Raw genomic sequence first — 12063 nt, 5'->3', positions numbered from 1 at the left:
AGGGTCAAGGCACAACCCCACCACAAAGATTAGCAGGCAATCTCAGGCTGTCTGCTTTCTCACCTCATAGTGCAGTCTGAGGATGAAGTTGTGATGAGGACATGTACTATGTCAGAGCTTCTTGGAGGGAAGACAGAACAAAAATCCAGTCTTATGTAAATTTACAGGCCTTCTGTACGGTGTATCTTCCTCTCAACTAAGAGAGATCATAGAATCATAGAGTTGGAAGAGACCATAAGGGCCATCGAGTCCAACCCCCTGCCATGCAGGAAGACACAGTCAAAGAACTCCTGACAGTCATCCAGCCACTGTTTAAAAACCTCCCAAAAAGGAGACTCCACCATCTTCCGAGGCAGTGTATTCCACTGTTGAACAACCCTTATTTCAGGAAGTTCTTCCTAATGTTTAGGTGAAATCTATTTATTTTCCTGTACTTTGAATCTATTACTCCTTGTCCTAGGCCCTTTCCACACAGCGGAAAGGGCACCCCTGCACCGGCAGGAATTCTCCAGGGGTCGGAGGACAGCAAGGGAGGGTCTTAGGAGGCCAGCAGGGCAACGAGGAGAGGGACGGGGAAAACAGCGTGTTCCCAGTGGTGCCGTTCGCACCGCGCCGCCGGGAATGCACTGTTTTCCAAAAACCTCCCTCCAGGAGGGAGGTTTTTGGAAAGCTGACCCTGGCGCGCCGCCCGTCCTGGGGGTGGTGGAGGAGAGCCAGAGTCGTCGCTGCTGTAACAACGTTTTGGCTTGGCGCCAGCTAATGTGCGAATGGCTCCCTGGGGACGGCGTTTTTGCCGTCCCCAGGGCGCCGTAAATGGCCCGTGCGGAAAGGGCCCTAGTATCTGGAGCAGCAGAAAACAAGCTTGTTCCATCTTCAACACAACATTCCTTTAAGCATTTAAATATGGCTATCATGTCACTCCTTAACCTTCTCTTCTCCAGACTAAACATACCTAGGTCCCTAAGCCGCTCCTCATAGGGCTTGGAATCCTGACCTTTTACCATTTTGGTCACCCTCCTCTGGACCCGTTCCACCTTATCAATGTCTTGAATTGTTGCACCCAAACTATATACAGTATTCCAAATAAGGTCTGACAATGCAGCATCAAGTGGCACTATTATATCCCTCCACCTACACCAGGGGTAGGGAACCTGCGGCTCTCCAGATGTTCAGGAACTACAATTCCCATCAGCCCCTACCAGCATGGCCAATTGGCCATGCTGACAGAGGCTGACGGGAATTGTAGTTCCTGAACATCTGGAGAGCCGCAGGTTCCCTACCGCTGACCTAGACACTATACTCCTACTGATGTAGCCCAGAATAACCTTTGTTACTACTACAGATGGTATAGAAAGAAAGGTAACATACTACTTCACTAAAGACAGAAGAGTACAAAGGACCAGATCTAAATCACAAGCTTTAATTACTGCTTGATAGTGTGACAGTTATGCCATATATTCCGCTATAGGATCCCCCAACGATCTCACCCTACCTTTCCATATAACCTAGCAACAGATGCATATCTTGAGTACTTGAATACTTAGCTACTTAAAATGCATCTGGAGAAAAATACATTAGAGGTAAGGGAGAAACTCACAAAACTCTACATGAGCTGGGGTTTAGTCTCCACACCTATTTTCAATATTAGTAACATGCTAAACAAAAACTACCACATTTTCCCTCATAAGTCAGTGACTCCTTGATGGTACTTTACACACGCACACACTTCTCTGAACTTCATCCGAGGGAAGCGCTTATCCCATTACAGAGCTTAGTTAGCATAGCAAGGAAAGAAAGATTGTGTTATTGCTGTCTGTTACACCCTGTAAATAGTTTTATCGGCGCTCTGTCTGAGCTTTGCATAAAAGTATCGCAGACACATCACACATTTCATCCGTTTTACTTAAGTAATAATTTCTATCCCAGCTGTGTTCTGTCAAAGACGCTCACAGCAACTTACACACAATTAAAAATGCAGACTGCTTCAAAATACAGGTATAATCTCGCTAAAAAAAATTTTCTTTAAATCCTGGGTAAACAAATCCATCTTTGTGATGCTCCAAGAATCACGTATGTAGGACAGGCTGGAGGGGAAGACATTTCAGAACTGAAGGTTAGCTGAAAAAAACTTGTCCTGCATGCTCATACAAAATCCTTCAGGTTAGAAATTTAACATGTGAAAATCAGCGAGAAAGGATACTTATTATGCATAGGCAGAAAACATCCCTGTCTGTCTTCATATGTTCCAGCTATTTTTTCAAACAAAGTTTTAGGGCAAAATTCTAAATTATCCCTGGTACATTTCTGTTAAAATGCAGCCAAAAAAAAAGTTTTGTCTCCTCTACCTAGAGATAGCAAGGTCTGAGTTTTTGTTTGTTCTTTCCATCTGAATTCCCCACAAGGCACTTGCCTTTTACCATTACTGGTTCATCTATACCAGGGGTCACGACCTGACGCCGGCTCTTCCAGATGTTCCGCGGACTGCAACCTGCTGACATTTCTGCCAGATGACTTCATAGGACTACAAATCCCATCAATCTCTGCCAGCACGGCTAATTGTAGCCGTAGCGGCAGGGGCTGATAGAGATTGTATCCATGAACATCGAGAACTGGAATACAGGGACCGAACTGATCTCTCCCACATGGTCTACTTTGACTTGGAGCAGCTCTCTAAGACACTAGGCAGAAAATATTATTTTAGCTGAAAAATTATGTAGTGCTTTGCATGTCAAGGTAATAACACAGCCCATGGCACCATGGTGGAGCACATACTTTGCATGCAGAAAGTCCCAGGTTCAATCCTTGACATCTTTACTATATATATAATATACATATATACTATATATATAAAATCAGAGTCAGAAAGAAGACAGGCTTCCTGAGGTCACTCTCCAAACAATTTGTCACACACCAGCACACCCAACAAACAGAACTCTGAACAGAGATTAATCAGAAAGAATAAAACTTTATTTTTTAACTAACATCACCTGAGGCAGCTTTAGCTCCAAAGTCAACATATACTCCTCGCACATTCTCTCCTACCTGCAATCTTACAGCTTGCAGCAGAGCTGTAGGGAGGGGAACCAGAACCCAGGGCAAAATAGCTCCCAGGCTTGTCTGCTGCGCCCCCTACGAGGCCGCACCCCCCGCGCCTGCTAAAAAACAACCTTTATTATCATATAGAGCCAGTGGGCCTGTGTGTAGTCTGGGCTTCTGAGGCACTCATGCCTGGCCCGGCAGGGGGACATGGCCATGTGGAGGGCCATTTTGCACCCCCACGTAACCTACAATGGTGGCACCCGGGACAAATGTCCCCAGGTGTCCCCACTGTATCTACGCCGCTGGCTTGCAGCAAAAGTAAAAACTCTCCTCCACTGACAGGAGACAGCCCGTTCCTCGCTCACATTAATCTTGTAGCCAGTTTAAATTCTAGAGCAGGGGTAGGGAACCTGCGGCTCTCCAGATGTTCAGGAACTACAATTCCCATCAGCCCCTACCAGCATGGCCAATTACAGCCCATGCGTGAAAAATGATAGGTGGTCCCTGAAAACTATTCTGGGTAGCTTACAGAGTCCCCTGACCACTGATTCTATTCTAGAAAGGAAGGGGTGTCTTTGCAATGCACAATTCATTCCTCAGCACACAGATAGGACGGGATGTGCAAGGACCTACCCTCCTCCTCCACCCGATACTTGGTGTGCAAACCCTTAAGTGACAGGGAGCCCAAACATGTCCAAGGGCGCACAGAGTCCCACCAATCCCCCACGCCTTTCACACTAGGAATCCCTGCAATATAAAATCTTCCCTTCACATACAATCTAACCATCTTCAGGACAAGGTAAAATTGTTTGAAGAGCTCATAATACTCCCCTGTAGCATATAAACGTTGCTGTAGCAGTAGCTGTAACAAATAAGAGGAGAAAAGGGCATCATGGCCTTAAAGGGGATGGCTCTGAGCCAGGCTTATGATGAAAATAAAAAGCCCTGCTGGATCAGATCAAGAGCCCACTTCTGCCAGCAGATTTTCAACTTGAGGCCATGAAAGCATCAGTATTCCGATACCATCCTGTTTTCTTTCCAAGACTTGGTATTCAGAGGTATACAGCCTCTAAATATGGAAGTTTCATTTGGCTACCCTCCTTAATAGCATTTCATGGGCCTATCCTCCGCAAATGTACTCAGTTCTTTTTTTTTTAAAGTCATCTAAGCCAGCAGCTGCAACACGACCACGTGCTGTGGCAGAGAATTCCCTACATTAATTACCCACTGTGAGAAATACTTCCTTTTGTCTGAGCTGAACCTAATCCCAATCGAGTTTAGAAAGCTGCTGTATACTGAGCCAGCAATCTGGCTTGTCATGCCCAAATTATTGACAACAGCTCTCCATGGTCTTCCTCTGCCAGCTACACAAGATCTCCTTTTAAACGAGAGACACCTCCTTCCTGGGTGATACCTTTCACATTAGAAATTACAACACAAGGTGGGAAATCAACCTCTCTCTATGGCAGCCCCCTTTCAATCATTTGGGAAAGGATTCCAAGACCAGCACATCCCTTTACGACCGCTCCTTAACCTTAAAATTTGAATACTGATGTAATTATAGGGGGGAAAGAGGGAAACTAGTGCAAAAATAGGAGGAAAAAGACAAACATAAATTACAAAGGGAGCAGGATTATCATGACCTTAGAGTGACATGGGGGAGAGGAGAAGGAATAATTCCCCTCCTTTTGCAAGGAGAAGGAAATGCGAGAAAAAAAAATCAGAAGGGAGATGTGAAAAAGCCAAATCGACAATCCTGATTTTAGAATGAAAGACAGGAGAAGCCTGGACAGTTGCTCAGCCAGAGTTGGGTGGCTGGAGGAAGAGCCTTAATACAAATCATGCTGCAATGGGGAGAAATAACCTGATTTTGGGCTGAACAAAAGGGGTATCTAATAAAGAGAAATCTTAGTTTGGTTGGAGATTTTTTTTCCTCATCTGGAAAGAGATATCAAAGCAAAATGGGAGGGGGACGCAAATCCAAATGACATTGAGGGGTGATCATAGATGGGGGGAGAGAGAAAAGGGGCAATGAAACCCTTTTATGGGGGGGGGGGGATTAAAATTTACGGAGAGGGGAATTTGACTGACAAGGGGGTGGAGTATCGCGGCCTTAGACTGAAAGGAGGAGGAGGAAGACCAGGCCAGACCAGGCCAGGCCCAGCCCCCTCGCCAGGGCGGACTCTGCCCCCTACCCACCATACCTTCGCCATGCCTGCACAGCCCTACCGCGAAACCCGGAGAAGGGTTGCACTGGCCGGGCCTCCGCTCCCCTGAAGACCCGACCTGTGAAGCTGAAGACACCGATCTCGACGACACTGCTCTTGACGATGACGCCTCTTCGGTCTCGCTCCAGACCCGCCGCCCAGCGCGAGCTCTTCCAGGGCCGGCCACCCGCCTGCCCGCCTGCCTCCGCTTTTCCCAACCCCAAAACCAGTACTGCGCATGCGCAGAGGGGGAAAGGCACGCCGGGGCGACTGGAAAATGTAGTTCTGAGCTGTGTCGGAGGGGTACTTGGAAAGGCCGTGGAGAGCGCGGTCGACACCCAAGGTATTAGAACACGGGGGGAGGCGGAGGCTATAGAGAATCTACCATTCCAGGTGGGAGGGAGGATCGTATTGACTTAACGTTCCCCTGAAGGGCAAAAATCCCCTACAAATTAAAAAGAAACCTTAACATAATCATAGAAAGTGAGAGAGAGAAATGTCGACAACGCTTCTGTGAGAAATGTTATATTGGGAAGAGTGTTAAAATATTTTAAACTGGAATCCTGAGGAAGTGGGATGTACCATTTTATGCTGTTGCTGCGGGAGGTATTCTCCCAATTAACACTCTCCTTGCAAGTACAGATATCTAGTACCTGAAAAGGAAGGTGAAGCCTACTAACTACGTTAGTTTTGTAAAATTATTTGTTTTAGAGAATACTTCAGTTATGGGGGGCGGGGGTTAGATCATAATTTTGTAAAATTATTTGTTTTACAGAAAACTTCAGTTATGGGGGGCGGGGTTTAGATCAAAAAGGAAAGGAAATTATTTCTTCACCCACCCGCAAAAAAGAAAATCAAACAAATTGCAAATAAAAATCAAGCATCCTGGGGAAAGAATGTTTGGATTGGTTTTGGTTTAATTGGTTTTCAATAACGGGTTTGTGGTTTGTTTGACTTTAATCAGAGGAACATTCAAATACGGATGCTATGACTGTAGTGGAGCGAAGTGTCTTGCTTTGGACTGCAGTTGGGAAATGCATTTTAAACTGTTTAAAAATTCTACCCTGTAAATAGAAATCTAGCATGTTATTGAGAAAATTCTAGTTCCGCCTTTTCCCTGCTGTGCCGCTTTTTCTGCTTACAAGAAAACTTTACAAAACAAAAATTATTCAAAATATGGTCCGTCCGTCCGTCCCCACCATCGACTGCACTTGCAGCGGAGGGAAGTGGTCAGATTTAAGGTGATAGAATGGATTGTGCTTGTACAAGGATTATGCTTCCTCATTTAAAAAAAATGACAGCACTTAAAAATACCCCGTCATATTTCAGTAAGAAAGCTTATAATATAACTATGCTAGCTTTCTACTTGCAGGAATATTTTCCCCAGTGTAGGGGAGTATTCTCAAATGTGATTCTTCACCTGCAGCAAATCCATGCCAGGACAGTGAGAAATATTTAAAAAACAACAACATTTTTTCTCTTAGCATGTGCAGAATTCCAATCTAACATAAGCTTCTTCATATCTGGTTTTTTATTAAATATTTAATCCATTACTACTCCACCTTTCTCCCCAACAAGGACCCAAAGGAGCTTGCATTATTCTTCTCTTTTCCATTTTATCCTCACAACAGTCATGTGTGGTAAATTAAGCTGAGAAAGTTTGAGTGGCCCCAAGTTACCCAGCAAACTTCCATGGCAGAGTGGGGGCTTGAACTTCAGTCTGGCAGATCTTAGTCCAACACTCTAACCACTATACTGGATTGTAACTAGTCCTTGGTCACCCAGCAAGATTTCATGGCAATGTAAAGCTGGGGTTTCCAGAGACTAGTCCAAAACTCTTAACCACTTTATAACTCTGGTATGATAGCTGAGCTAGACATTTTAAGGAACGTTCATGTTTTTACTAGGGCTGTTGACAGAAGTTAAACAACATCATAAGCTGTGCAGTTTTTCTTCAAGGACCTGAGGCCTTGCTTTGCTTCGGCAGTTCAGGGTCCACAAAGCCTATTTTGATTGAGATGTAATGGATCTGTCTTGCAAATTATTTCATTGACTATGACCAATGGGGCCCTTGAAAAGCATACTTGAAATGCCAATTATATTATTTAGGGGAAAACTGGTTGGAAAAAAAGACAGAGCCAGAAACACAGATCTCAACAATTCTGAAAAGAGCTGGGCAGGCAAGGAACCACAGCATAAGTATGAGGCTGCCCTATTGTGTGCCAGATCATTTGTGCATTCAGCCCAAGGCCTCAGGCAGAGAAAGGTCTTTCCCAACAATTAAAGATTTTTAAGGCCAGATAATGAACCTGTTCTGCTTCTGAAGCATGTACAGCTTCCTCTAAACACTGCATGTCTGAAGGAGGAACTTAGACCAGTGTTCATCAACAGAAAATGGGGCTGCAATAGTATTTGCTAATAAATGGCGGAGAGAGAAAGTGAGAAAGATGCTGCCATTAACAGCTCTAACATCTGATGTGGCGTGATACAGGAGGACTGTTTGCGAGTGTTTCCAAACAGCCTTAGAATAAGGCTATCATGAACAAAGGTTATATTATAAAGGATCAGCAATATCTGGATCAGAACTTCAGATGGAAGCTGTAAGACTGCCAAGAGGGCAACACCCGTTATAATGAAGCTACAAAGATTCCTACTAGATAATCTGTGTAAACTACAAGTTAATTTAGTCTCAAATTAGTTCTTTTGCATTGCAACATTTGGGAAAGATTATCTCTAAGTCTGGCCTTGCAAAGAAATTAAAGAGCAGGGCTGGATTCCTACCTAGTGACTCCTTGGTAAAATTACAGTAGTCAAAGTCTGAATTAATGATTCTGTGTAAAGCCAAATATGGCTCTGTTACCCACTGCCCAGGTAACAAAAGAGTGATTTCAAAGTGATCTCAGAAGCAGGGTCAGCCATGGCAAGTATGTGGATGGGAGACCTCCAAGGAATACCAGGGTTATGATGTGAAGGCAAGCCATGTGGCAAACCACCTCTGACCGTTTTTTGCCTTGAAAACCCTTTTGGATTGCCATAAATCAGCTATGGCTTGACTACAAAGCTAGCTCTCTTACTGGAACAGGTAGAATGTTACTCCTGGTGTTTCTCTGTTTACACACAAGGAGGCATTCACTGCCTACCCTGCAGCTGCTTGCTGAAGTCTCAACAGGCCTCTGCTTGTCCTGGTTCTCTGACCCATCCATTCCCTCTTAAAGGCACAGATCTCATCACACTCAGTAGTTACTAGTTTGCTGGCACTGTTAAAACCCTTTAAATTGCAGTTATGTCAATATATGTGTGACTGCAATTATACCGATATTGTAGCCCCTTTCCAAAAATACCCCCCAAAAGAAAGAGGCAAAGCAATTCCCTGAACCACATTCTGCTAAAGAAGGAGAACAAGTCCTAGAACTGATATCTCTCCCCCTCACCCATTCCACACACGCACACACACACACACTCTTCCGGGTTGTCAAATGCAATAAAAGACAGCGATTTTGCAGTGGTTCTCTATTTATATCAGTATAGCAGTGTAATAAATAACAAAAATCAAATTAATAACAAATCTGGAAAGGAGAAAGAGGAGATGTGTACATGGGAGTGGGAGGGGCTGGTGGTGGGCAGAGGGAGCATGTCTGGGGCAAACCTGTGCTCACTGGCAAATCTCCTCTGCTCTGACAGCGAGGAAAATTAAAGTGTTGGCATGGGGAGAATAGGAATTGAAAGCAGGCCTTGGGGAAATACATCCGTACCAGAAACCTGCTGCGATTGACATTCACCCCTGCCATGCAGCAGACACCTGGTGCATAATGGGCCTCTGTCTTTCTTCCTCTCCTAAATTGGTGGGACAGAGCACATAATGTGCCCTTTTTTCTCTCTCCCCAAACTGCAGAAAGCTCCCCCCTCCATCAGTAGAATCCCAACACTTTCTTTATACAGTATTTTTCTCTGCAGCCTTTCCAGGCCCACTTTCTCCCTGGTTCCTGACTATTTTTGGAGACACTGGACTGGGAGGAGGGGCTAGAACTTTGGAAGGCAACTGGCATCTGAGCTGGAAAAAGATATGCTGCATCTCCCCACCTACAGCTGAGCCAAGGATTCCTATAAGTACCAAGGACTGGCTGTTTGTATGACACTAATCATATGTCTGTGTGAACAGTCATTCTTATGTTACTTGTTAGTGTACCTTCTTTGATTGGGCAGCTGGTTTAAAGCGTGCCTTGAACAATTTCTACAGGCAATGTAGACGGCAGACTATTCTGAATTTACTCCATGGTTATGGTTGCATTTGTACCCTTGCTAGGGCATTTCAATTAATTATCTGCCAATACCATTCCTGTCAGAATGACAGCTCCAGTAAGTATGCTCAGAAGGAAGGTTTAACGGGAACCTTGTTGCAGGAACCTGGGTGGAATGCAATGTTTTACTTGGACTGCTTCCATGCAGCAATAATTCCCTGAGTAGTATTCATTTGCAATGGTAACAGAGCATCCACATGGAATTTCTCCCCACAGGCTTTCCTTGCTTCAGCTCCTTGTGTCCACCATTTCCTCTCCCCCTCCTGAGAGCCTTTAACAGGTATAGAAAGACGGGATTTTCTGCATTCAAGGCATGTGCCTTACCATTATGCTCTAGTAGTTGTTCCTCAAATACAACTGCACTCCAGTGCATATTCCTTACACTGGCAAGGTTGTCCCTCCTTGCACCATTGCTGGAGAAAGTCCCTTTGTGGTAAGTTTTGTACATGAAAACAATAATGCACAGTTGGCTGTAATTTCACGCTTAGTGAATTTGGAATAATTCCCACCCACCCCAACCTTTTTGGGTTATTGATGCAGCTCACTAACATTGTTGGAGAAGTCTTAGAATTGGGACACTACGCCCTCTACAGGCAGTGAAGAAACATTGCACCAAATGGTATAGGGCTAAATAAGGGCCTTAAACAGGACTCAGTCCCTGCATTGGAGGGAAAGAGTGTTACTCTTGCCATTTTCCAGATAAGAAATTACTCCAGTAGGTGCAGAAGAAAGCGTTCGTATCATTCTTGTATTTTTATCCCATTTGGGACACAAAGTAGCCCCCACTTCTGCCTACCCACAGAGAGTGTTATAGTGGAGACGGAGGATAAGTCCCACATAACTGTATTTTGTGCTGAAACTTCAGAGGACTATTTTGTGTAAATAGTAATAAAGTATTCTAAGTTTTTGTAAGATATTCAGATCAAAGCATAAACATCCTGATGTGTGATCTACTGGAGCCAGGTGCTGATCTGAATCCTGTGCATATCACAGCTTGCTGTGATTTAGATCTAAGAAAGAGAATCTTCAGGGGTGATTGCTCATGGACATGGAGAATGTGGAGAAAGTCCATAGAATGCCTCTCAGACTCCTGGCCATATGTTTACCTAGTCTGAACACTGCAACAACTCACATTCTGACAGCCAAGTTACATAGTATAAATGTGGAGAACCTACTCAGCACCGCCAGTGTTCTGAAATCATTAGATAGGCACAGCAAGCAACTGAGATATGGGCAGCACAATCCATAGCTCAAGGCAACTGACTGGGGACAGCACCGCTACTATGCCACCCTACCACCTCCAGAGGGCTTTTAGGTGGCATATGTCTTAGTCCTGGGCCATGGCATACCTGGCTGCAAAGCCTCGGTGGAAGCTGACTAATGTCAGCTGAACCCCAGCCTGCCCTCCCCATGCCAGCATCCACTCGGATGCCACTGTAGCTCCACAATGGCCCCGACTGCTGGGTTTCACTGCTGCCGAGCTGAGGCATGACCACCTGCCAGCACCTTTGCCCCTTGTCCTGGCAGGGATGCTCCTTGCACCAGCAAAGGGGGCAGATGCATTGGTGCAACTCCATGCTGGCTCCATGACTCAATCCCCCACCCCACCCTGCCACCGCCCCAGATTGTATTCTAAATCTCTCTTGATGTACATTATTCTGCTCTTGTACATAGGACCAACCTCCTGCATCAACCTGCTGTATTCAGAAACAATCTCACTGAGTGACAGACAGGCCTATTAGGCAAGGAGCAATTATATTTCCAAGACTGCTTTCCTGAGAGTTTCTTATGGGCTGTTTTCAGAAGGTGAACTTGAAACTTCTGAAGATGAGGCTGGGACGAACCACAAAGCCAAGACATACTGAGGGTGTGCAGTAGCATAAGAACATCAATTGATATGTTTTGAAAAATGTTTAAATTTGTTTTGCTTTTTTATCTCTTTGTTAATATGGCTATTGATTCAAATTTGAATGGCTATTGAGTACAATTTGAGTTAGAAGCGTACAAATCTAGTGTAGAGTTGGTACACATTTTGTGTCGAACAGCATATTAGGAAAAGTCAGTTTGCCTCTCTATTGTGCTTTTGGCAGACAAAATTACTGCTGGATGTGCTGCCTGTTCCTACTTGATCATTGTTAACTGGATGTTAAATTATTTCTCAAACAAATTGACATAGCTTCTTTATATTTCTCCTGGGCTGCTTGAAAGAGTCAATGCAAATTATTCTGGTGTACAGAGCTGCTACTTCTGGGTAGAAATAGTTGAGTAAACTGAGGAGGGAATATTTAACTCATAAATTAGTATTGATTTTGGCTTCCCCCAAAGAATCTTGGGAATTGTAGTTTGATTACTGTAATGAGAATAGTTGTTAGAGATCTGTTGTCCTTTCTGCATTAGAACTATAATTCCCAGAGTCCCCTGGGAAGAGGGAAGAACTATTAAACCAGTTGGTAGCATAGATGTGCCCAGGAGTGTCCTTTCCAGAAACAGCATAAATTATATTTCTGGCTTGTGGATAA

General features: G+C 44.5%; 1 protein-coding gene across 1 annotated transcript in view; it reads right to left on the bottom strand.

Moving 5' to 3' along the window:
• GAPVD1 (GTPase activating protein and VPS9 domains 1) overlaps positions 1–5459 on the bottom strand; it is a 47785-nt gene extending 42326 nt beyond the window's left edge. Inside the window, 1 exon segment of the mRNA XM_048512493.1 lies at positions 5244–5459. The gene's annotated coding sequence lies outside the window, so the exon portion shown is untranslated.
• Positions 5460–12063: the final 6604 nt, after the last annotated feature.

The sequence above is a fragment of the Sphaerodactylus townsendi genome, linkage group LG12 (genome assembly GCF_021028975.2).
Source record: "Sphaerodactylus townsendi isolate TG3544 linkage group LG12, MPM_Stown_v2.3, whole genome shotgun sequence".
Lineage (NCBI taxonomy): Eukaryota > Metazoa > Chordata > Lepidosauria > Squamata > Sphaerodactylidae > Sphaerodactylus > Sphaerodactylus townsendi.
This window is presented reverse-complemented; position numbering and strand designations above follow the sequence as displayed.